The sequence below is a fragment of the Acipenser ruthenus genome, chromosome 22 (assembly GCF_902713425.1).
Source record: "Acipenser ruthenus chromosome 22, fAciRut3.2 maternal haplotype, whole genome shotgun sequence".
Taxonomy (NCBI): Eukaryota; Metazoa; Chordata; class Actinopteri; order Acipenseriformes; family Acipenseridae; genus Acipenser; species Acipenser ruthenus.
In genome coordinates this window covers 18452618-18476944 of record NC_081210.1, presented here as the reverse complement: position 1 = coordinate 18476944, position 24327 = coordinate 18452618, and the positions used below count along the sequence as shown (strand labels likewise).

The window sequence follows — 24327 nt, the reverse complement described above, 5'->3', positions numbered from 1 at the left end:
AATGTAGTCTCCCATCATGTTCTCGTTATACTGTCCTTGGTAGCGGCATTCAAAGTCCAGTATATCCTGGTGGAAGCGCTCGCCTTGCTCCTCCGAGTATGCTCCCATGTTCTCCTTGAATTTCTCAAGATGAGCATCAAGAATATGGACTTTGAGGGACATCCTACAGCCCATTGTGCCGTAGTTCTTCACCAGAGTCTCAACCTGCTCCACATAGTTTTCGGCCTTGTGATTGCCCAGGAAGCCCCGAACCACTGCGACAAAGCTGTTCCAAGCCGCTTTCTCCTTACTAGTGAGCTTCTTGGGGAATTAATTGCACTCCAGGATCTTCTTTATCTGTGGTCCGACGAAGACACCGGCTTTGACCTTTGCCTCAGACAGCTTAGGGAAGAAGTCTTGAAGGTACCTGAAGGCTGCCGACTCCTTATCTAGAGCTCTGACAAATTGTTTCATAAGGCCCAATTTGATGTGCAGTGGTGGCATCAGCACCTTCCGGGGGTCCACCAGTGGCTCCCACTTGACGTTGTTCCTCCCCACAGAGAACTCGGTCCGCTTGGAAGGGTCCACCATGCAGAAGTAGCAGTTTCTTGAGTGGTCAGTGGGTTCTCGCCAAATTCTTGGGATAGCGAACTTCATGGCTCTCTTTTCCCCTCTGTACCATCCTACAAAAATACATTTATTTCACCCATGACTAATGTGTAAGAGATTCTCGCAACATTTTTCATATATGATATATTTTTTCAATAACATTGAAAATTGTAAAACATTTTAAAATTAAAAACTTTTACAATTTTAAAAATTAACAAATTTTATAACATAAAATTCCGAGCAACAATTGTCCATCTTACCTTCCAGAGTTTTTTTGCAGTGCTCGCAGGTGAAATGAAGTGCCCAGGGTTTGTCTTGATCCCCGACAGGCATGCCGAAATATGCCTTGTAGGCCTCACACATCTTAGCAGATGCTTCCACGGAGTACTTTTTTGCTCTTGTCTTGATAAATTGGCCGCAGACATAGCAAAATGCATCTGCCGGATGCTTGTAGCCTCTTGATGCCATCTCAGAAAAATGCAGATATGTATCCACTTAGGCAGCTGGAACTAAACTGAACTGGTGGGCTTAAGGCCCCTGTATTTATACTACCATTTATATTACTGGAAAGTTCTAGAAAGTTCTATAAGTTACTCCAAGTTTACTCAGCACTGAATCTATCTGGAATGTTCTGGAAAATAGGTAAATTTCAAAATATCACTGTCCTGGTCACAAAAGCAAAGTTTGTGGGGAATAATAGCCATTTTCTATACTTTTGAGGCATAAACAATTAGGAAATAGCACTTACTACCCAGGAACCAAAAAAAAAAAAAAATTGTTACACGGTGTAATCACCATTAAAGAAAAGCCACAAAGAGTTGACACTGAAGAAATCTTGTTAGAAAACATGCTTTCCTTTTTAAAACAGATGGTCTTACAATTAGAAAAATCTATTTGAATTGGTAACTTGGTATCACCACAGGGATAGTTCAACAATACTTTAATATAATAATATTCCTTTGAGGGTTATAAATATCACTTTCTCCACAAACCTGAGATGCAATGAAATCTGGACGTCACTTTGATCTTTTGTTTTTTACAGCGTATGAGGCACATGCAATCTTAATACGCAATCTTAATAGAGGAGGCTGTGTGGTCCAGTGGTTAAAGAAAAGGGCTTGTAGCCAGGAGGTTCCGGGTTCAAATCCCACCTCAGCCACTGACTCATTGTGTGACCCTCAGCAAGTCACTTAACCTCCTTGTGCTCCGTCTTTCGGGTGAGACGTAGTTGTAAGTGACTCTGCAGCTGATGCATAGTTCACACACCCTAGTCTCCGTAAGTCGCCTTGGATAAAGGCGTCCGCTAAATAAACAAATAATAATAATAATAATACATGGGCCGCACGACAACTATAAACAACTTGGCTGTAAACTAGAAATAACTAGACCAGTACTAACATCAAACATACATACACATATATACATTTTATATATATATATATATATATATATATATATATTTTTTTTTTTAACAGCGAAAACTAAAAACATTTGAGGGAAAAATAGTATGTCAGAAAGCAAAATGAGCAATTCAGCCTTTCTCTTGCTAAACCTGTCTTTGACAGACAGCAGCTACACTATACTGAATAACCACTGGAAGACGAGACACTGTTCTGGATGGCATCTCCTTAGCTTCAATGCTTCATAACCCCCAGCATTATGATCAATTGTTTAGAACACTTAGACAGTATTAAGGACACCTCAAAAAAGAAGTGCAGACAACAACATCTCAAAAAAAACAAAAACAAAGCGCAGACAAACAATATTACAGTGCGTCTCCTTTGAGTACATTACCTACCCTCTTTAGAAGGGAAGTAGGTCGTGCCTATCTGCTAGTGTTTTCAAGTTACCTAATTTCCAGTTAGTTGATGTAAAGTATTTGCATGGTTTCAAATGAAATCCTGGCTGCAGAAGGCTGTGGTCTCCCCTCTTTTATAACCCAAGCTCAGGGCTATGGAGAGAGAGAGCGTGCAGACACGATCCAGAAACAGAGCCCATTGCAGCTGCATGACTTCAGCTTATTAGTTTGATTTACAGAAGATGGTGATCCTGTCAGCACAGAACACTGCTTATGTTTTTATAAAGTGAATTTGTATTTGAACAATGGGGATTGGGAATGGAAACAGTTATGCTAGGACATGCTGTTCAGCATAAGCTCCTTTTTAAACTCCATTAACCCATTCTGCAATTGTTAATAGTAAGCTTTCCGTTTCACACAGAACATGTAGTTTTAAATAATTCAAATACAGAGCTACCTGCTTGTTTCTGGAATGAACAGAGCTTTGCTGATAAAGATGAACATTTCTATGACACTAATGAGGATGGAGGCTGTGGGCAAACCAAACCCTCACAGTGAGAGTCAAAGCACCGATCTCCAGGCCTAAAATACCAAAATAATCACCCTCCATGACCTGAGTACATTAAAACATGGTGCCATCTGTTAATGTGCAACAGGTACTAGATGCAATTGCATGTGCCTGACTGTAGCACATTCATTTTTAGAATCATCAGAAATACACTTGGAAAATATCGGAACAACGCTTACAGTTCCAAGAATGTTACAGGTCTTTCTAAAATCGCTGTATGTCAGGTCCAGCATGCTGGCTTCTCTTTGATATCCTCTTCCAGCTTTAAAGCTGCAGCTTGCAAAAACAAATGGAAATGATCAAATCTTCTGCCACGTGTCGCCCAAGTTTCACAATGTCGGCTCAAATCAAATACCCTCCTCTAAAATGGGAGTGATTTATTGCAGTATTTTGGGCACTACTCAAAAAATAAAAATCTGGAAAATCAGAACCCCTAATTACGATACCAATCTGCTTTTGACAGTTCCGTTTGTATTTGATATGTTTACTGTTTAAAGCGGTTTGTGAACTTCATTCCTTAAAATGGAAAATAATAAGGAGTTCTTGCCAAACAATGTAAAACAAATGAAATGGCAACAGAGCTATTGGAATTCCAGTTATTTTTACACTAAAATAATTCATGCGTGTCTGTTTTTACTATGTTTGACACAGCCTTCAGTGCATTCCACAGAGCAGGATATCAGGTGGAAAACCTTGCTGATGTGTGATGTGCTGCCTTTATGAATTCTGTGTCTGAGATGAGGTTTAAGGTTCTAGAGCCGCACATGAAAATGAGCCTGGCTCCTTTGCAGAGTGGTTAAGGTGCTCAGTTGCCGGTCTCGCACAGGCCCCACCCTCTTGCCTTGACAACCCAGTTTGTTTACAGTTACAGACTCTTAATTGGGACAGCAGGCACGCAAGGTACAGGAGTCTATAAAAACATGCTAAACCTGGTTATCTAACAATGTTTCCGGATATATAAACTGCGCCAAAAAATTAGAACTTTTTAAATCGACTCTAAATCTGTGCTTCTGGATACAGCGTTTGTTGCGTGGGTTCAAAACTGTAATGCACGTCTTGTACACATTACAAGCACAGCACCAACATCTGGGAAAATAGTCAAATGCTTTTTTCTATTAAAGTTATTTCTGGTTTAGATTTATGTCCACCACGAATCAATTGCGCACAATCCTGTGCTCTGAAATAATTGTCGGTGGTGATTATCTGCAATATATGCTGACTTTTTTTTTTTTAATAAATAACATATTTAGGTTTTATGGATGAACATATCTTTCATGTTCATTAGTTGCTAGATATGTGTGTAAATATGTCTAAGCTTGTTATTTATTATGTGACTTGAATAAATGCTTGTTGTTCTGAAACAGAATGGCGTTTGAATTGTCTGTAATAAGAGGGAAGAGACGAGGTTCTTACTCTGTATAAGTACAACTCAGATCTGTTTATTTCCTTCACATGTGAAACAATAAGTCAGCTGCTTGCAAATTAGCATGCCCTGCCACTGATGCTTCAGTGAAAGATGCTTCTACTAGTCACTATTAGATTTGATGTATAGTGCCTCTTATAGAGGTGATGTCATCTGATTCAGTTTGGTAAGAGAACTGCTAAGAGACGTTTTAACTATAGACTGCTCAGGATCTTTCAGCCAATCAGAGCCCACGTTTCACCGTCTGTATTCCACGACACCACGCAGAAACCCTATCCATGACATCAGCCATGCTGCTTTCTGTTTTTACGTGCTGTATTCTCCACATAAATCGCGGTTCACCTCACCTGTTTTAAAAAAAAAAAAAATCATACCTGCGGTTCACCTCGGAATTCAACTGAAATTCAAAATCGGTGACATCACAATCAGCCACCCACATCAGTCATTTAACGGTATTGTCCTCATCAACCTTTCCCCACTTTTTAAATGAAAAGAAATTGACTAAATACAGGTTGGTAATGATTAAAAAACAAATACAGCTGGATTGATAATGAAGAAGTTTATAATAGTCAGTCATCGGACTGGACGTGTCTGTGTATTTGTTATATCGGCACACACAGTGTAAACAGACCTCGACTTCGTTTCAGGCTCGGCCTATTCACTTCTACTGGTACAGACATTACCCACATACACAGACGTTCGGTGCGCTATAACCCTGTATTACAAACCAAAAGAAACGTGTGTGTGGTTTTATTACAAACAAAGATTCTGCTGTTGTATTAGAGGACAGTGTATACATTAACTCGGATTGGTTGTTGTATGTGACTTGTAATAGATACCGCTAAGACACCTATTTGCCACACTGTGTATTGGTTCATGCCATTGGGATACCATTTATAACAACGTTACCACTTCCACTGCATATTCCCCCAGCAGCTCATCCCAATGTAGCTGCCCTTTGCCCCTCAGTACAGAACTGCTATTCCACATTTGACACTTCATTATGAAAAAAAAAGAAACGAAAATTGTAGTCAATGTTTCCAAGCCACTGCACTGAAAGCACGTTGGCGCGATTGGACCACCCTTTGCGGTAGGAGTCGAGACCACAAAAATATATATTTTTTCCTAAAGGAAAATATGTTGGATTTGTGGTGGCACCTGAAAAAACATAGCGGATTTCCACAGCTTCCCAAAGTTTTGTCAACCAAGTAGAGCCTGGCTTTGAATACAGCGGGCCAGTCAAGCTCAAATGCTGAGACACCCCTGCCTGTGTGGTCAGACTTTTCACTGGCAAGAAGCTGCTGAAAATGCCAACAAAATGCAAATAAAGGCTATTCTGTATACCAATGACTAGGTGGTATCAATACTCCCTTACTAACGAACTTCAGACTCAGTGATGCAAGAACACACTACCAGCTGTATACCAATGACTAGGTGGTATCAATACTCCCTTACTAACGAACTTCAGACTCAGTGATGCAAGAACACACTACCAGCTAGGACAGCTAGCACACATCTGCTCAAATGCATTTCAATCTGTACAGAATGTAACACTGGATTTTATATTCAACTTTGTACTGCTCACAGTCTGCTTTAAAATACAATACATATTTATTTTTAATATATGTTGAGATTTGTTTTGTTTCTGCATGGTTTTGAATTCTGTTGCTCCAACACTGAATTTTTGCCTGGTCTTTGCCTGGCTTCCCAGTTAAACCCACATTAATATGCTGTGTGTTGCCTTTCTCTTTTTGTTATGAGAGATCTTGTGCAGTTTGGGCTGAAAACTGGGCAAAAAGATTTCTGTTATAATAAGACTTGATATAAATCACAACAATGAAGATGGTTTTCAAGAAGTGCTATTAAACTTCAAAAAAGAAGGGGGATTCATAACTGGAGTATCATGGATGAATACTGTAGCAGCTACAGTACAGATGAATGGTCTGATGTGTGGAAACAGGGGTAAGCCTAGTACTGTTGCACCATTGAGGAAGTTTTTGTAAACTGGGTCACAACTACACCTGTTTTTCAATCCAATCAATTAGGTGAAGGATACTTTCCTTTGAAAGTTGGTGCAAGTTCTAAGATAAAACTGAAGTAGACAAATCTCCCAGCAAAAGCCTTAATCAGTGTACTGGTTCCAATTATGAGAATTAACTAATCTCAGAAATAAACATACTTCATCAGAGTTTTGTTTTTTTGCCAAGAGTATCCGTTAATATTAAGAGCGTATGCTTTGGTAGAGACCCATTCATTAATGTGTGATGTGCCAGTACACTATCATGAGAGCAACATGCTGTACTCCTTAATTGTAACCCTTTCAGGAAGATTACTGAATATATTGCTCCAGTACTGAAACAGGAACCAATAGAAGATCTGAATTTTCTCCAAGGCAGTCCAATCATAAGTGAGCGGAGGCGGGACAAACAGTTGAAGGTATTCTCTGCCTCGGCTTGAGTAAGTTTAATCAATGGGAAAGTCAAAGATCTGCCCTTTTTTTGCAGCTGTCCAATCACTAGTGAGCAGAGGCGAGCGATACATATTTATTATATATAATAAGCGATATTGCTTATTATAGAGACTGTTATTAAAAATGATATTGATAACTTTGAACTAATATTTCAAATTGCTTTCTATACTTTTTTTTTTTTTTTTTTTTTAAGTGTCATCAGACAACAGAGACATTGTAGTAGATTTGGTTACGAATCGATTTTCAGGAAGAACTTTCTTCGAAAAATTGGAGATTGTTAAAAAAGGCAGGTATACACCACAGATACCCATACTGACACAGGAAGGGAAGGGATATACTCACCACTTCCAACATTAAAATTATGAAAGGTGTCCATGGCTTACTGTTAGCGGTCAATTAAAAAAAAATGATACTGCTGGAACTGTCTTTTATTCAGTGCAGAAAAGGTGATATAGAATAGCACTGGTTACAGTTATGACGGTTCAGTGTCGTCTCTGAACCACCTCGCGAGGTGTGTCAGGAGACAGCATAAAATAGGACTGCTGGTGTGTTGTGTTGTTAGTTCTCTTTCATTCATCTCTGTATCAGTCTGGTGTGTTGACTCACTTTCATGTATTGCTGGTGCTGGATAATAATGACATTATCAATTAGCAATATTCGGCTAAAAAAAAAATTATAGTCAAGCATAATCAAATTGTGCCTAATATCACGCTAATCAATTATTGGTCCAACCTTACGCTTTGTTTGCACACTAAATAAAGAAAAAACGGTTTGCCAAGCAGGCAGACCTGCATACTCAGTTTATTCTTATGTCAAAATGCGATACAGACCATTTAATGTAGAACTTCACAGACAGATCTGTGTTTGACAAAGTTTACACGACTGTAAACTCTGCTGCCAAGTCCTGGTATTAAATAGTGCACATGCTCTTGCTATCATACCAAGACATCTCAGGTATTGGCGATAGCTGTACTATATTACAAATAAAAAAAACACACAAAAGATCAAGCATTTCCATTGGAAACACTCAAATATAGCTCCAGGCTACCTGTCAATTTCTATCACTTAAGTCTGAGATTCACAGAAAATAATATTTATATATCTAAAGTTTAGTTAGCTGTTTGTTAGCAGTGAAATTGCTGCATTATTGCTTCCTGCTAGGATGTCATTTTGTTTCTGCTTGTAAAACTTGGAATTGACTTTTTTTTTTTTATTACAGCACACATGCAATCATTCTCTGATCACTGGGCCTTAACAGGTTAAATAATGTCAAGAGAGTTCATTTTAAGAGCAGATATGTTTCAAGTTAAATAACCTTTGATAATTATTCCTTTACAGGTTCCAAAAACCCTGCAGCAGGCCTCTCTGATACAGTAACTCTCTGAGGAAATCTATACTCAAATCGTCCAGGGGGAAATTAAAAAAGACGGTGGCGTAAACCTCAGGAAAGAAATGCAAGCATAGCCTACTCCAGCCGCAAAAGAACCTCTCTAGAAACTGTACAATCACACTTTGATCTCTGATGCATTCTATAGAGCAAGCAGACTTTTAAAATACTGCTACATACTTTGTTAGATCCGTTTCACGATGTGAGGTAGACCGAGTCTTGCCTTGGGTTGAGCCAAAGATAAACACAGTCAAAGACAAACTCCCTAACCCACTGCCTCCCTTTGAAACCTCACATGCAACGCATTGTTCTACGTCTAATTCAATAAAGGTTTGTGCTAAAATGATCCGCAGCCTTAGAAATCATCTGTGGTCTTTCTTTCCACAAAGTCAGGACTGTCAGGGCGGTTTTTGATGTTTAACAGAATAGGCTTTTTAGCGTGCTGTCTGATTAATGGAATCCCGTTCTGTGATGAGCAGTGGAAACGCACCGCCATGCAAGACAGCCCTTCTGACTCTAACAGCAGGAGGCAGAGGAACCACTGTCAGTCTTGACCTGTCTGTGGGTTAACAGAGCAGAGCAGGGTTGCCACTTGGGAGAAAGGCTAATATTAGACGATGTTTTCTTTATTAATATCATCCTAATCATAAATCAGCAGAATGTCTAAGTACAGTAGAAATCTCTTTACTGAACTTCAAGTGTCCCCCAACACTAGTCCTGCGATACATGATTCAAAACAATGGGAGTGCATGCGGAAACGACACCTTTAAATAGAGAGGTAGGTTGGGTATTTAGAATACCTACTTATCTCTACCTAAGAGAGCATCTACATGTCCAACAGTTATAGCTTTTATATGTCAGGTGCTTTGGTCTTTCCTTTAAGGTCCTGAATTTTAGTAATACAATCAAATCATTCAGCAACTGGCTGCTGTGCTATTCTGTTAATGGGGTCGGATGTGTATTATAAGTCAGTTATAATGCTATTATAAAGCCACAGATTCTTTGCATAGAATCTGATTGTTGTGAAAGATTCCAGATTCTAAAGCCATATTAGCTTAGAAAGGCCATTTATAATAGGATATTGACAGCTCCAAGCAGAGTCTGATGAATACATGTAACTTAAGAGTTTTGAGTAAAGGTTTCAATAGTTAAATATATTACACTCTTGTCTTTAAGGCTATTATCATACTAGAGCTAGAGGTAGAAATCAATAATGATTCTGTTGCACACGTTTGCCACTAGAGGGCAATGCCAAGGCTAACACTATTCTGAAGGCCAGTGCAGATATCGTTCTCTGCTGATATGAAAACAAGAGAACACTGGGTACCGACAGCATTGCTTAGTGTCTTACTAATTCACACTTACAGATTATAGATGTCATTTTTCAGGATTGTGTTAACACCAGCTGTGCTGTCCCTGTTTCCTATATGCTCTGTGACCTGTTAAGGCCTCACTGCCCCCAGTCTCTTCTGGGTTATATGGAACAGTTTCGTCACTGCGTCTCCGAGCCCCTAGTTTAATGTTCTGATTGGAATCTGGTAAAGTGTGATGCTACTGGCTGATAAAGTAAGAGTTCCAAGTTAAACTGCCGCAGATGTGTTGTAGGTTAAACACACAGTGAAACGCCCCGGTGTGTGACACTGCAATAGGAACTCAAGCACCCCCGAGCTTGTTTGTTGTTACTGACTGGCTATAGTGATTTCACATGCCATGCAAGACTGTTTATTAAACAGATTGTTTTACATTTGTTTCTGAAGTGTGTGTCGCGTCATTCTTTTTAACCCCTTCATGCTCACTGGTGCATCACATAGGATACAATACTTTGCCACCCTGCTATAGCCTATTGGCATCTATTTTAATAATTAATAACAGTGGTAGATCTAAATACCGCCACCATTTAACTCTGTGTATGAATCCTGCTGTATTAAGATATACCACGGTTTAGATCAGAAATATGAATCCTTTATTCAGGTACGCCACAGTTTAGATCAGAAATTATAAATATAGTAGCGTTTCTGTAAGTTAATTTAAGTCAGCTGTTGGTGGTATGCTGCAAATTATTTCTAGTCAATCCTTATTAGGATATTGTTATCTATAGAATATTCTGTATAAAACTTCTATAAATTGACAGATTTCTATTGAAAGGAATGGCAATACATATATTTAGAACATTACACAGCTGTGCCATGTAACAGACAGATGCCAGGGGAGACTTCCCTACTACAGCAGCTCTGCATCCAGGGGAGACTTCGCTACTACATCAGCTAGAGCATCCAGGGGTAACTTCGCTACTACACCAGCTAGAGCATCCAGGGGAGACTTCCCCACTACAGCAGCTCTGCATCCAGTACTGCAGCACTCTCTGGCAGCACAGGCCAGGGGAGAATTCCCTACTACTCTCTGGCAGCTGTGCAAGCAGCCCAACCATTTAGAGGGAATAACATCTTGTGTACAGAACCCAATCTTTATTTACTTCAAGGCAAAACAATGTGGGGACCTCGGTGTAGAGCGATACCATTTGGCAGAAAAACAAAATCAACCAGATATGTATGGTAACCAAGGCATACGAACAGAGCACTAGTGTACCAGGCCAAGATACAGCCCCACCGCACGTGAAAGGCAAACTGAGAAGTAAGTAAATATGAGCAACATTCTATTCTCTCAGTCGACTGCTAGAATTGATTTTCAGAAGCAGCGTGTGTTTGCGAATGGATTAGGAAGCACGGCACCTTCTAAATGAGACTTTGCCTGGCAATTGCCACCCTGCCTGAATTAAAGTTAGATTCCTTTTAGAGAGAAAGGTTTAATATATAAACTATCCAAATAATGTCACGTAGAAAGAACACCGCCATCATCTGTAATTAGTGGCTACTTTACCTGATGTAACTATATGTAAATCACTTTTCAAGACTACTATGCACTGTAAATGTAGCACAGATGCTTATGCTCAGTCAATGTAAGTGGAGGGAGGCACACTCATATTTTTATAACAAAGTGTTTTTTTTATCCATTACATGCAATAGTAACCTGCTTCTCACTATACACAGTGCTACAGCTGAGACATGAAGTTCCCCAATGATTTGTCTTGTCCATACACTTTTAAAAGTTCGCACCAATTTAACCTTATAATAGCTTAATTACTCTGGGCTCAGATAGTGTCTCTTCCCCTGTTGGGACCCGCTTGACAGTACACCTCTCTACATACTGGCCTGCTTTTGCTCCAGCGCACAGCAGTAGTGTAGGATGCAACAAGCAGCATCTTCAAGGTCTGGTATACCTCAATGGATTTGTTTTATAACGTTTTACAGGAAAAACCCTATTGAAACATGGAAACTGGATTAAAAGAATAATGAAAGATGGAAACAAGAGAGAGGTAGTGGACAGAGAAACAGAGAAATGTGTGTGGAAGAGAGATGGAGATGAAGGTGCCAGAGATATCTTAAAGTGCTTATTTACCGGGTAGCCATCTCGTCCTGGTGTTCCCTATGAGCATGAAATAAAGGACAAACAGAATGGTTAAAAACATGCACTCCAAGTCAGGATGTAGTAACAGATACAACCACCACACCATAACACTAGTAAAGTTAGCATGTGGCCATGTTAAAGAGCTCCCAATAATGGGAGTGAAATATCGGAATCATTCTTCTGGTTTCGATTCATTACAATATGTATCACTTTCCAATTCAATCACCGCATCCTGGTGAATCATGACCTCTACATACAGACGTGCTCAAATTTGTTGGTACCCCTCCACAAAAAACGAAGAATGCACAATTTTCTCTGAAATAACTTAAAACTGACAAAAGTAATTGGCATCCACCATTGTTTATTCCATATTTAATAGAAATCAGACTTTGCTTTTGATTTTTTATTCAACATAATATTGTAAATAATAAAACAAATGAAAATGGCATGGACAAAAATGATGGGACCGCTAACCTAATATTTTGTTGCACAACCTTTAGAGGCAATCACTGCAATCAAACGTTTTCTGTAGCTCTCAATGAGACTTCTGCACCTGTTAACAGGTAGTTTGGCCCACTCTTCCTGAGCAAACTGCTCCAGCTGTCTCAGGTTTGATGGGTGCCTTCTCCAGACTGCAAGTTTCAGCTCTTTCCATAGATGGTCTATAGGATTCAGATCAGGACTCATAGAAGGCCACTTCAGAATAGTCCAATGTTTTGTTCTTATCCATTCTTGGGTGCTTTTAGCTGTGTGTTTTGGGTCATTATCCTGTTGGAGGACCCATGACCTGCGACTGAGACAGAGCTTTCTGACACTGGGCAGTACGTTTCACTCCAGAATGCCATGATAGTCTTAAGATTTCATTGTGCCCTGCACAGATTCAAGGCACTCTGTGCCAGGCGCAGCAAAGCAGCCCCAAAACATAACTGAGCCTCCTCCATGTTTCACTGTAGGTATGGTGTTCTTTTCTTTGAAAGCTTCATTTTTTCGTCTGTGAACATAGAGCTGATGTGACTTGCCAAAAAGCTCCAGTTTTGACTCATCTGTCCAAAGGACATTCTCCCAGAAGGATTGTGGCTTGTCAATATGCATTTTAGCAAATTCCAGTCTGGCTTTTTTATGTTTTTCTTTCAAAAGTGGAGTCCTCCTGGGTCTTCTTCCATGGAGCCCACTTTCGCTCAAAAAGCGACGGATGGTGCGATCAGAAACTGACGTACCTTCACGATGGAGTTCAGCTTGTATCTCTTTGGCAGTTATCCTTTGTTCTTTTTCTACCATTCGCACTATCCTTCTGTTCAATCTGGGGTCGATTTTCCTCTTGCGGCCACACCCAGGGAGGTTGGCTACAGTTCCGTGGACCTTAAACTTCTTAATAATATTTGCAACTGTTGTCACATGAACATCAAGCTGCTTGGAGATGGTCTTGTAGCCTTTACCTTTACCATGCTTGTCTATTATTTTCTTTCTGATCTCCTCAGACAACTCTCTCCTTTGCTTTCTCTGGTCCATGTTCAGTGTGGTGCACACAATGATACCAAACAGCACAGTGACTACTTTTCTCCATTTAAATAGGCTGAATGACTGATTACAAGATTGGAGACATGTGTGATACTAATTAAAGAAACTAATTAGTTTGAAATATCACTATAATCCAATTATTTATTATCTTTTCTAAGGGGTACCAACAAATGTGTCCAGGCCATTTTAGAATATCTTTGTAGAATAAGCAATAATTCATCTCTTTTCACAGCTTCTTTTATTCTATGACATACCAAAGGCATGCAAGTATACATGATAAAATAGCTTTTAATGTCATCACTTTTCAGGAGGAATGAAGCATTATTTCAATGAGTTGTAAGGGTACCAACAAATTTGAGCACGTCTGTACATCTGGCACATTCAGTAACCACTTTGTTACATCAGTAAGAAGCAACACACAGAACACAAATGTAGTATTTCTTACTTCCACTGGGGGCTTCAGCGGAACAGGTTGATATTTACACTCTGGTGACCAATAATGCGTTAGACATGACTATTAAAGAGAGTTAGACATGATTCTGAGAGCACTATTGAGGTCACAGGTTGTGATAAACAGAAAATGATACAAAGTGAATGCGGAAGTTAAGATCACTAATATGGCATACTATGTTCTTTAATACCAAACCCACAAACGGAAAAGGTCTCTGAAGCTACTTTAGACAAGCCCCTGGTGGTCCTCTGGTATTATTGGTGGGCAGAGAGCACAGCAGCCCTTTCCAGTTAGAACATTTACAACACCTTTGAAAATGAACAAAAACGTCTTCTTCCTCGTCATCTTATACCATGTGGTAAAGGCAGCTGCAGATAATGCGCTTTTACAGTTATCATGGGGAAAAAGTCCTACAGAGAAAATAACCAACCTCATTATCAAACTGCTACTTTAAAATCGCTGGATTTGTTATTTACAGTGACTCGCACACTAAACTCATGCAGTAGTAATTGAAAAAGAGGTGATGAATGCTTTTACAATGACAGCTCTAACAAATTCTAGAGGGCCTACTGCATCCTAAAGCACTGCCTACTTAAAGTGCTGCTTATTTATAAAGTGATTGTAGCCTCACAGTGCAGTGAAAACCCCTCGGGGTATAGCGGGAAGTGGCTGAAACAAAACTAAAAATAATAATATTGGTCTATAGTCTACAACTGAAACTGTATCATCTGGTATCAATTCCTTCCCAAACAGCACCACATTTAAAAAGAAACAGCCCAGGACTGTACATAAAGCATCCCTGTTTGCAGGATTCGATTCATGAGGGGAATCCACAGTACTTACTGGAGGCCCTGAAAGACAAAAACAAAAGAAATCATGAATACCTTTTTAAATACACATCACAGCACCTTAAAATCAGGAGGCGTTGTTAGAACAGACACAAATGTGACCCCACAAATATGTAACTAAAATATTGAATGCTGTTACTAAACTTTTATAAAAACAGAACTTCAACTTGTTTGTGTTTATTAAACAATTACATTATACATACACTGTACAACAGTAGGGTTAAGGCTACACATTAGTTTAATAGATTCTGTGTTTAAATGATCATACACTACTGCTGTGTTTTGGTGCGACTTCCACAGCCAAGGAGACTCGCTTGTTTTGCTGACCACGTATCCAGCGACAGGAGGGATTTATAGCCATTACTTCCCTTTTGTATTGATTTAAAATGTTACATTCATTTTCCAATACAGTATCAATTAGAGCGGTTTACAATGCATCAAACGTTTCTGAACAAATCTGAAAACAATGCAAGATTCCCATAAATTTCAGTTAAATGTTTAGTAAAATACAATGTCGTTAAGGATTTTTATTTTTTTCGCTTGCTGTTTAAATGTGTGTCTTTAAATTACATTTTTGCAAAGCACATTTTGCACATTTTTTGAAAACTGTGGATTTGTAAGAGAAAACTGAACTCCACCACATAGTCGCAAGCATTCCAGCTGAATTCAGTGGTGTAATACATTTCTAGAGACAAAAGACAGCCCTTACTTTCTGTTCAGGTAGATATGTTTAACAGAAATGAACATCTTCTAGCATTCAGTCTCATACCCAACAATACTTGGATGACTTCACCCACATTTCTTTATAGCTTACAAAGATTTCACATTCAGAGACAGACATTTTGTCTGAATCCACTATGAGAAAAGCAACATGGCTGTTTGCAGTCTGCCCAAAAGTTTTTTCAAAAGGTTCCAGTGACTTCTCAATGTCAGGCGCTTACTGTACACAGACCATCAGTAACTACACAAGGCTTGGAAATAGTTACCACATTCATCTTTATTGCCAAGAGTACAGGGTGATTAGAAAGTACGTTTACCACATCAACACACCATGTCATTGATGTGGTAAACTTACTTTCTAATCACCCTGTATATCTTTTTTTATTGCTATGGTTCACTTCAATGGATTTAATTAAAATGAAATGCTCCATTGTTTTTATTTCTGGGAAGCAGATGGAACTCTTCAGAAACAGAAACAGCACAAAACAGAAAAGTACATAAACATTACAAAGCGTGATTAATAAGAAATGGTAGAAAACACTGCTTTTAAAAAAAACTACTTTAAAACAAAGCTTTTTTTTTTTTTTTTAATTCACCTGAAATGTAAGTAAATACATACATACTTACATACATACATACATAAAATGGCTGTGTGTTCTCCTTTATGGAATCAATTGACGTTGCAGTTCATTAATTTTAAAATATAAAATTTGCCTTTAGCTAATAATGTTGAAGGATGCATTGCCTGGACAATCGCAGACCCCAGAGCACCAGCACTGCATCACCTCACACACTGCATCACTAAGGGCTTATATTCACATACCACACACAGACTAGTAAAACTCAAAAATTACTTTTAAAAAGTATATCTGCAACATTATCAAATATATTTGTGTTTTTTTTTTTCTGGGTTACTCCATTCCAGCAGGGATCCTGTCAAGAGATCTTTCTGGTCAGTCACAAATGATTTGTATAGCTTCTTTTTTCTTTTAACCTGATTGTAATCGTATTTCAAAGGCATGGTTGTGCAGTCGTCTTTGTGAAACAAGATGGTAATACGGAATGCTCAATAAATTATTATTATTATTTACAAAACCTACATTTCATGTGTCAGTAACAATACTAATAATAATAATACTAATACTAATAATAATAATAATAACACTATGTAACACAATTTTTGTTCCTGGGTAGTAAGTGTTATTTCCTAATTGCTTATGCCTCAAAAGTATAGAAAATGGCTATTATTCCCCACAAACTTTGCTTTTGTGACCAGGACAGTGATATTTTGAAATTTGCCTATTTCCAATGAGAAAACAGGCGAATGTGTGTCTTCGTTCACATAAAGTCAGAAAAAAACAACATATGAATCCAAATTAACATGTATTTATACTAAAGTAATACAATAATGACTACAAAAGATTTAGAAGTGAGTAGTTTTTCGAGATTTACGATTATACTGTAAATCACTTTCACGAATCAGCCCCCAAATGTAGTCTCCCATCATGTTCTCGTTATACTGTCCTTCATTGACAGCTCATCCAGGAGCCTCAAAGCCGTGCTGCTCCATAATGGTAATAAGTACCCGTCTCTTCCCCTGGCTCACTCGGTGCACCTCAAAGAGGATTACAACAGCATCAAGACCTTGCTGGACGCCTTGAAGTATGATGAGTACGGCTGGGACCCCCGGAAGGTGCTGATGCCACCACTGCACATCAAAATCGGGCCTTATGAAACAATTTGTCAGAGCTCTAGATAAGGAGTCGGCAGCCTTCAGGTACCTTCAAGACTTCTTCCCTAAGCTGTCTGAGGCAAAGGTCAAAGCCGGTGTCTTCGTCAGGCCACAGATAAAGAAGATCCTGGAGTGCAATGAATTCCCCAAGAAGCTCACTAGTAAGGAGAAAGCGGCTTGGAACAGGTTTGTCGCAGTGGTTCGGGGCTTCCTGGGCAAGGCCGAAAACTATGTGGAGCTGGTTGAGACTCTGGTGAAGAACTACGGCACAATGGGCTGTAGGATGTCCCTCAAAGTCCATATCCTTGATGCTCATCTTGATAAATTCAAGGAGAACATGGGAGCGTACTCTGAGGAGCAAGGCGAGCGCTTCCACCAGGATATACTGGACTTTGAACGCCGCTACCAAGGACAGTATAACGAGAATATGATGGGAGACTACATTTGGGGGCTGATTCGTGAAAGTGATTTACAGTATAATCGTAAATCTCGAAAAACTACTCACTTCTAAGTCTTTTGTAGTCATTTTTGCATTACTTTAGTATAAATACATGTTAATTTGGATTCATATGTTGTTTTTTTCTGACGAAAAGACACAAATTCGCCCGTTTTCTCATTGGAAATAGGTAAATTTCAAAATATCACTGTCCTGGTCACAAAAGCAAAGTTTGTGGGGAATAATAGCCATTTTCTATACTTTTGAGGCATAAGCAATTAGGAAATAACACTTACTACCCAGGAACAAAAAAAAATAAATAAATTGTTACACGGTGTAATAATAATAATAATAATAATAATAATAATAATAATAATAAAAGCTATGTCCGATCCTAGTCCAAGTACCCTGATTTAGCCTTTTTCTTCTCACAGAAATACACACTGTTCTAGATCACAATCAGCAGTTCCCTTAAGGTGCTGCCAAATTTCCTAAACTGCTGAAAACTATTCAAAACATTCCTGTGTTTTTGTATTAACAAATTCTAACCCTAAAGACTTCACAGTGAAGTGGTGGCAATGGCTGTGCTATACTGCAGTCCAGGGGGTTAACTCTGTAAGCTGAAGCACTGTACTCAGCAAGACACTTTCTTCACTGCACAACCAGACCTTATTGCATGACGTACACAAATATGCATCTCAGGAGTATGGAGTTGAGATTAAAGGTTCTCATTGAAAATGATGTGTCAAGAGGGTTTTAAAGCTAAAATCACACTATAATGGAATATCAAGTTTAAACTAGTGCTTTAGAAATTCAAAGGATCCATGTGGTGTAGCACAGGAACTACTGTATATACATATATAAGTCCATTGGTGCAGGTAGCACTGTGGTCACAAATAATTATTTACTTTCTAAATATGACAGACATAAGAAAAGAACACATGCTGTTTACATTATTTTAAAGATAGTTCATCCATACTGAACACAATGCACACAGCTTCACTAAGTGGCTTTATTAATTACCTCACATGACTGTAGCACTCTCTGGCTCTGCACTCTGAATTAGTTGATTACCTCACATGACTAGCACTCTCTGGCTCTGCACTCTGAATTAGTTGATTGTCTCACATGACTAGCACTCTCTGGCTCTGCACTGTGAATGAATGCAGAGATCAGCCGGCAAACGGACAAGAGGCACTTTACTGAAGATTAAAGTTCAATGAAATCATTTAGGAAAGCATCAATTGTTCTGTCAGTGATAATGTGGCTGCTAAAGCTGTATATCTGAGCGCAGCCAATTCTTCAGAGAAGCTCATCAGCACACATTTAAATAATAGTGTGGCACCAAACCTCTACCGCTACAATGAACTGGATAAGCAGAAAATGCTTAACAGACTTACAAATACATGTTTGTTTCTTCATTGAAACCAGACTGGGGTTCTTTATGCACACAGGCAAAGAGACAGCAGAGACTCCAAGCAGAGACTCACTGCTGTACATTGTACTGGAGATAGGGGTTTCTGTCTTACATATATACATTTTGTGTAGCCTTTCTAAGTGGGAAGTATTAAAGGTAAAATCTAGCACGGCACAAAACCGTTGCACAGTCAGATAACTGCTTATAGACTGTTGCTAATCAAATAATCCACTAGAAAACACTCTGTCTGGGATTATTTCTTAACTAATAGAATCAATTGGATCCGCTTCAAAAACCAGGTTGTTAACTGTACAGTGTAGTTCTGGACATTTAAGGATATTTTATCCCATCTACTTTTTACATATTTAATTTGTTACCTGTGTAATATCCTATGTGTTCTGACTATCTACAGTTTCTCTGAAAAGGCTGATTATGGGGAAGAGAGGTGGAGAAGAACAATGTTACACTTCAATGCAGCGTGCAACTCTAATGTGCGTCCCCCATCTTATCAATTCTGCTGGACTAGGTCGTAGGCATGGCACAAAACAGAATAGGATATTGAACTGGTCAAAATATATATATATATATATATATATATATATATGAAAAAAATTCAGATATAAACCACACTGTTTTGTTCAATTATGTAGGCTACTACACAAACTTTATAACATTCAATGAGTGGGAGATATGCTTTACCATACCACTCTTGCAAAGCTTACCCATGCTTTACTACACCTTGCTATTCTTCACCTATGTGTAGTGCTCTTAGAGAGTCCATTCCAAACCAGGACCTTGAAGCTATGCACTGCTTCAATTAGTAACTAACAGCATGGCTGGAACAAGGCCCAGGGCTGGAGCGGATTGAAAGAAAGAGACACACGTTGGCACCATGACTGTAGTTCTTTCCAGGAAGTGTTTATGATGGGGTCACACAGCAGTTACTGATGTGCATTCATTAAACAATGAATCAATTAAAAGGACAGGGGTGCTCGGGGTGCTCCCAGTCCCACCTTTCAATAACTCTGCACCACTGCTGAGCTGTGCCAGTGATGACAGAGGTGACAGTATTTCCACTGCCTTGCCTGCTGTGATTGGCTGGACAGCCCTGTGTCGGATTGCTGTCACTGCTGAGCTTTACGTAACCTCTTCATGGGCAACACTTACTTTATTTAAAATGGGACTAAGATATCCTAAACCTGTTTTAGTGTTCTAAGCCATTAGATTAGCCTGAGTAACAGGGCAGAGACTGCGCACTCAGCAGTGACCACACACACCGCGAGCGAGCGTCTTAACCACTATGCAAAAAAAGCAAAATAGGTGTGGTCATAGAGCTCAACCTCATCTCCCTGACAGAGGGCCGGAATCCGTAATAGCAGTGCTGACACACACTGCCTGTTACACTCGCAAGTCTCAAGAGTCTCTTACACGCCGATGCTGTGCCGAGTTACTCTGTACTCTTACAGAAATGTCCACAACTACTAGAAACAGATTCATCCTTCAAGAACTCATCTTGCACCTGGACTATTTATACTGTCAAATGAAAATCAAATGTGCTTTAACTGATAATCCACTGCACGCTACTGACAAAAAAAAAAAGCACATTCACAAAGTATGTGAGGACAAATCCCACGCCGGCTTCAGAAATGTGAATGTGCTTTCTTATACCTTAAACCAAGGACAATCCTTGAGAAGCCAGGTGCGATCCTGAGAGCAGACAGGTGGATAAATGAACTGCAGCTCCTCGTGGTCGACGATGGCACTGTGCCAGATTGAAAGAGCATCTCTCAGGATTTTTAGGATTCAAATGTTGCTAGGCAACTGTTAATGTAACCAAGACTTACTTGGAGAAGACTTCAAATTCAAGTTAATTGAAGCTAAGCAGACCTAAGTTAAATAATGCCACCAGTGGGCTCTGCCAAAGTGCACAAGGGCATGAACTTGTTGGCCTTTATTTGTGAGAATATTGCTGTATATATATTTATCTCCAGTACTATAGTGGATGCGTGTGACCTACTGTCCAGGTAGGTAGCACCATGCTTTAGATTTACAGTATCTCTAAGAAATGTTTTAAGTGGATTGTTCATTTCTGTCAGCTCCGCTTGCATTGAATAACGCACACACACACACAAACGAGCGGTCAGCTTTGCCAGATTGTTCTGTGTTCATGAGCTGGATTATCAGGACGTGCTCTGCTATGAAGGGCTTGGCAGCGTGCTATAGAGTGCAGTGAGCCGTGTGGTCTCTGTAATCCTCTGGATCAGCATCCAGTCCAGTTTAAAAGGAGGGCAGCGCAGTCAAGTGATAACAGCCAACTGTTCAGCTGTAGATTATTTTTCAATATTTTCCCATTGAGTCTACCAACAGCACGTAGTACTTCAAAGGGTAAAAAATACAGAGTGTTCCCCACATTCCCACAAGTCCCTTATCTTTATACTGTAGCTTTTGTAGTTTTCCATTTGTTAGAGTGTTTATTTTGCTGCCTCACTCTGTGTAGCAGGTATTCAGACCACACCTGAAGCTTTGCACCCACTTTGCTGCACACAGGGCTTGTGGTGAGCTCCCACTACCTGCTATACATGAAGTGAATCCCCATTTTGTTGGCTAGATAAGTAGGTATTACTATTGTACAAGAGACAGAGGACTGTAAAGCCTGTTTGCATTTGTAGAGAGGATTTGTTCTAGTCATCTATCAATTTGGGGGGTGACAGCCCTTTTGATAATGGGCACCAAGATACAAGGGATAGACAAAAACAACTTTTGTAAATCATTGCTTTTCCTCCAATAACAGCTGGAACAATAATCTGATATTTACTACATGTATTGTTCACAAATCAGAACTTTGTTTAACAGTTAAATTGATTGTACAATTGGAGGTGTATATGAGAAGTTTTGATGTGGCTGGTGAGGCAGAGAGTAAGGCATTCTTCAATAGTAAACGATTACTGTACATCTAGGTTCGGTGAGGGAAGGAATAAGGTAATACTATTAATAAATAAGAATTCTACATCTGTACTCATGCCAGGTTCAAATAATCTAGTAAGAACCTCTCCAAACAGTTCTAGGCAGGTCCATCAGACACCTCTCAGTCAAGCTCAAGGTCATTTTCCCTGATGTTTTCTTTCTAACAGCGTCAACGCTACATGTCTGCTTCTAGCGGTTTCAGATGACACAAAGAAAAACACCCAATACTGTGTAACTCATCAGGGGCTCCCTATTTAATGAGCATTTCCATAGACAGTCAGTTAGGTGCTCACTCAGGTCCACCTTAACGCTTACAGCAACCTCAGTCCGAGCCGAGAGAGAGAGAGAGAGAGAAGGAGAGAGAGAGAGCTGGCTACTGGCTCTATAACTGTACCACCGGGACATAAAGAATCTGCACTTCATTAAAACAAAGCCACCTCCTCCTAAGAAACCTGCTTTCATACTCAGAACTGATACCTAGATTAGAAAGTTCTGTTTAAAACGTGCTTTTTACGGGTTAGCATATTAAAAAGAAGAAATCCCTCTTGTCCTGTTAAAGCTTTCAGGAGAAACATCTGTATAAATACTTTACTGCGTTTGTGCAAAATATAAATAAATATTTTAAAAAAAAAAGACTTTTCTACTCCACACGGATTGTTACAGTAGGGTGAGTTCAGCTGAAAGACTTTTCTACTCCACACGGATTGTTACAGTAGGGTGAGTTCAGCTGAAAGACTTTTCTACTCCACACGGATTGGTACAGTAGGGTGAGTGCAGCTGAAAGACTTTTCTACTCCACACGGATTGTTACAGTAGGGCGAGTTCAGCTGAAAGACTTTTCTACTCCACACAGATTGTTACAGTAGAGTGAGTTCAGCTGAAAGACTTTTCTACTCCACACGGATTGTTACAATCAGGTGAATTTAGCTGAAAGTCCAGGGATAATATTGAATTTGATACAAATACATTTTCACACAAAATATCCAGTTTTCACTGAGTATGGATTAGTCCTTTTTGCCGTTTCAATAGGGAGCTACTGTAGACCACAACTCACTGAGAAATACAAAAATTGCTCACACATATAGAGCATGTTAAAATGTATTTGACCTTTCTAAGAACCAGAACCATGTTTTTACACGCAGTGCTGTCCCTGCACTCTGCATTCCTTCACACACACAGCTCTGGATCTAGCATTAACTAAAACTACCTCTGGGGCTTAGGTTTGTTCATTGTGGAGTAATGTGAACTCGCTCCCTGTAAAGACAATCAGCAGTGAGTCCAGCTACACTGGCTCTCACTACCAAATGATATCCTAGCGTGAAATCCAGACTGCAATCTTCATAGACGCATATGAAGCTATTTGCTCAGTAACTCATGCAGCTTTATGATAATTCAACAGCAATGCTGCTTATCAACATTTGATACAATTATTCTGATTTTTAAAGCAACATTAAATCAAAATGTATAATGTCCCAATAGAACCCTTTGAATCCAAATCATAACTGTCTCACTCTGACAGAACGACAGAGAGACCATGAGACTCAGTACTGGAGTAGGACATTGAGCTGTCTCGCAGTTGTTACAGTAGAAGACCTCAGGGAGTGAACCATCTTGTTGCTTCTCAGTTTAATTTGGGAAACAGAAGCCAGTTATTTCTGTTACAGCTTGTATCAAAGTACAGGAGTCTGTCTGTTATCTGCAGATATTGTGGAAGTCAGGTATGTGGTAAGATAATGTTAGACACTATAGCTGTAATTCATTTTCCAGTTCCTAGTTGTGCCCTAATAAAAGTTTAAAATAGTGTTACAAAGTTGCTTATGTTATGTTGTGTAAGCCGGATCCTGGCATATTGTACATCTAACTAGTCACACAGTGTTTAACCTTCCCAATATTAGCTAGCGTCTTTAGCATAACTTCTGCAGTTTAAAAGGTAAGGCTGTTTTAAATGGGCTGAAGATAAAACGTTGTAGCTATCAAATAGGCTTGTTGTGGAAACTCTTCTGTGTTTGTGCTGAAAAGGTTATTTTTGGGACGGGGAATCGTTTTTTCATTCCGCAATGAAAAATCTATTTAATATATTATGTGAAGGCTGAATTCTTATAAAGGGTAAAGGTATCCCATGCATGAATACATTTCCTCTTTTAATATTGATAAAGCATATGTGTTCTATGCTGACTGTCCAAAAATTAAAGAATTGAAGTCAAATTTAAAAAAAAAAAAAAACCCTGGTCTGGGATGTCTGCAAATGTCATGTGATCCACTCATCCTATACAGATACTGTACTCTGTTTGTGTGAGAGTTGTGTGCTACTTAGCATCAACAATAGGAAAGCAGAGGATCTCAATGAATTCCCAACTGGCAGGATTATGGATGGTCCTACACCGCATCGTCCCTCAACATAGCGGCTGCATTGACAAGCATCATCCAGACCAGACTCCTGGCGTTCCTGCAACAGCAATGTCTGCAGAAAACCAACTCTGGTCAGAAGCAGGTCTTGACAGATCGAGTCAGCAGACAAGCTCAACGTATTGTGCCAACTACA

The 24327-nt window shown here is 39.3% G+C and overlaps 1 protein-coding gene across 8 annotated transcripts in view; it reads right to left on the bottom strand.

The window, feature by feature from the left end:
- The window catches only part of LOC117431653 (collagen alpha-1(XXIII) chain-like), a 53118-nt gene extending 41260 nt beyond the window's left edge, over nucleotides 1-11858 (bottom strand). For 3 of the 8 annotated variants that reach the window (XR_009308122.1, XR_009308123.1, XM_058996057.1), the window contains exon 1: nucleotides 11691-11851. The gene's annotated coding sequence lies outside the window, so the exon portion shown is untranslated. Of the gene's footprint in view, nucleotides 1-11690 lie in introns of all 8 variants that reach the window. The other 5 variants (XM_058996055.1, XM_058996053.1, XM_058996056.1 and 2 more) reach the window with 4 other exon arrangements.
- Nucleotides 11859-24327: the final 12469 nt, after the last annotated feature.